Source organism: Rhinopithecus roxellana, chromosome 8 (assembly GCF_007565055.1).
Source record: "Rhinopithecus roxellana isolate Shanxi Qingling chromosome 8, ASM756505v1, whole genome shotgun sequence".
Classification (NCBI taxonomy): domain Eukaryota; kingdom Metazoa; phylum Chordata; class Mammalia; order Primates; family Cercopithecidae; genus Rhinopithecus; species Rhinopithecus roxellana.
In genome coordinates this window covers 2,039,732-2,042,514 of record NC_044556.1, presented here as the reverse complement: position 1 = coordinate 2,042,514, position 2,783 = coordinate 2,039,732, and the positions used below count along the sequence as shown (strand labels likewise).

At 68.2% G+C, this 2,783-nt stretch overlaps 1 pseudogene; it reads right to left on the bottom strand.

The window, feature by feature from the left end:
• Positions 1 to 241: 241 nt before the first annotated feature.
• Positions 242 to 2,233, bottom strand: LOC115899074 (annotated as a pseudogene).
• Positions 2,234 to 2,783: the final 550 nt, after the last annotated feature.

The following is a 2,783-nucleotide window of genomic DNA, read 5'->3' as shown; positions in this document are numbered from 1 at the left end:
ACCCTCTCGCTCTGCTCCCAGCGGAGCCCCAGCCCCCGCGCCCGCACGGTGCGCTTGCTCCTGCGGCTCCGGCGCCCACGGTCCGGCACCCTCGAGCCTCCTAGAACCGCGCCCCGGTATCTCCACGCCATCTGGTAGGCCCCGGAACTGCACCCACCCTGGAAGCGCACTTGGCGCCTCTGCTGCCCCTAGCGCGGACCCAGTGGGTGCCGAAGCCCCGACGGGACTCACCGCTCTGTCTGGGCTCGCTGAATGGCTTTTCATTCCTCAAAGGCTCTGCGCCGCGCACCTGGGCCCGGCCCCAGGGTGGGCTGACTTCGTCGTTGGGCCTCCGGTTGTGCTTAGAAGTGGCTGAGGCCGCTGTGCCGGGAGCTGCGCAGCGAGCTGGCCTCCCAGGCGCTCGGGGTTAGGCCCAGCCCCGCGGGGCCGCCCTTGGCCCTGGCCCTCGGGGGCAGGAAGCGAAGCAGTTGGCGCAGCACGGCCTGGCGCAGCAGGATGTACACCCAAGGGTCCAGGATCTGGTTCCAGGAGGCAAGGCGCACGGCCAGGAACAGTGGCCGCTGCAGAGAGGTAGAACTCCAGCCCCCGACGGCCAGCGCCACCAACACCTGTGGGGGAAGCAGGTGTGAGCCGTTTGGCGGGCGCGGGCGCGGGCGCAGAGGGGCGCAGGGATGGTGGGGGCGTGGCTGGAAGGTAAAAGCCTGGGAGGAGGGGCGAGCCGTCGCAGGCAAGGTAAATGGGGATCCAGGTGGGAAGAGGATGCGGAAAAAAAGGAGGGAGGCAAAGAAACAAACACCTTCAGTGGGTGGGGGGTCCGGCCGGAGAGGAGTCTCAGGTATCCCGGAAAGAGGACAAAGGAGGGGGTTGGGTGAAAGGACTAGGGAATGAAGCGCGGGGCTTATAACGGTGGGGCAGGAGAGGAGGCTTGTGTGGGTCATGGTGCGCTACAAAGACCCAAAAAGGAAGAAGAGAAGGGGGCTAGGAGGAAGGATGGGAGGTCAGATGGAGAAGGCCATGCTGGCTTTCGGGGCAGGTGGGATGGGGCCTCCAGGGGCCGGGGCCTTGGTTGGGTCCTGGACGGAGGCCCAAGGTGTTCTGGGAGGACGAAGGGCAGAGGGTGTTGAGAGGGAGCGGGAGGAGCGTGGCTCGAGGGGCCGGTGCGCCCCTCACCAGCATTGGACTCCAGCAGATGCACGACACCACCATGATACCGACAAGCTGGCCCAGCATCTCCACGTCGTGGGTGCGAGCTCTGCGTGCCGAGCCGCGGCTCTGGGAGCCGCCAAAGGCTGTGGAGGCTGAAGCGATGGACGAGGCGGACGAGGCGGAGGCCGAGCGGGGTCCGCGCGCCCCCCAGCGACGCCTGCTGTCGGGGCCCGAGGCCGGGGGAGGCCCTCGGGAGCGGCGTCGCCAGCGGGCGCGTAGCAGGGCCAGCCGCTAAGCGTGTTGCACACCAGCGCGGCGAGGGAGAGCGACCAGGCCGAGGCCGGCGAAGAGGCCGGCGAGCAGTGCCTGGCGCCAGCCGCCCGAGGGACCCAGGCCGATGAAGCACCACGTGCCCGGGTTACTGCAGCTCGTAGCGGCCCACGCGCGCCAGCGGTAGCAGCGCCACGGCCTAAGCCACCGCAGCTACCGCGGCCAGCGCCAGGCGCGCGCGGGAGACCGAGACCCGCGCGGGTGTGGAGCAGCGGCCGCGTGACGCCCACGCAGCGCTCCACCGCATGCCGCAGCCCAGCAGCAGCGGGCACAGGCCAAAGAAGACCATGCAGCCGCCCAGGAAGTGGCAGGCCCCACCGGCCGGAGCGCGCCCCGCAGTGTACAGGCGCAGCCACTAGCGCGCCCGGGATCACGTGGCCTGCCAGGTCGGTGGCCAGCAGGCTGGCCACGAACAGCAGGAAGGTGGCCGCGGAGCGGCGGCGTCGGAGGCGGCCCGCGGCCTGCGCCAGCAGCGCCAGCGCCAGCAGGTTGGACACGGCGCCCAGCGTCATGGAGAAGATGGGCAGCGCCGGCGAAGCGCCCGACGGCGGCACGGCCGACGCGTTGGGGACCCACGGCGCCGCGCATGTAGTCGCCTCGCCCGCCAGGCTCAGGTTGAGGGGCCCGCAAGGGCTCATGTCAGGCGCCAGGAGTGCTGGGTAGAGGAGAAGAGGGCAGAGTGAGGCTGGCTGGGCCCGGACGGGGACCAGCCCACGGTGCCATCTCAGAACATCAGGCCCATTTGACTCCCTGGCGTTCTCAGGCAGCCCCTCTGCCCATGGCAACTCCAAATGACCTGGCCACTCATTTGGAAACCCTCCTCCCTCTCTTTTGCCTCTCACCGCCCCATCTCCTGCTCCAGGACCTCCCTCTGTCCCCACTGGCCTCTTCTCTGTCCCTCATGGTTTCCTGCAAGATTCCCCCAGCCCTGCCCTCAGGCATCTCTGCCAGTGCCTCTGGGCCTCACAGATTCCCCCTCTAACCCCCACCTTCCATTTTTACACCGTAGCAAATTCCTGGGGCCTGTGGCTCCATCCGATAGCTCTCACATTCCTGCCCGTGGCTCTACCTGACTTGCCCCATGTCAGCTTTACTCCAGTCCCATCCTCGAGATACCCCAGCCCCATCTCTACCACCATGGGCACATCTCTCCCCACGGCCATGTCCTGTCCCCCATGGACCCATCTCCGACCCACATGGCACAGCTACATCTGTGCCATGGACCCATCTCTACCCTGCCCCATGGACCTGCCTCTGATCCACTGCGGTCTCTCGCCAGGCCCCACCCGCGATCACCTCTGCCTCAC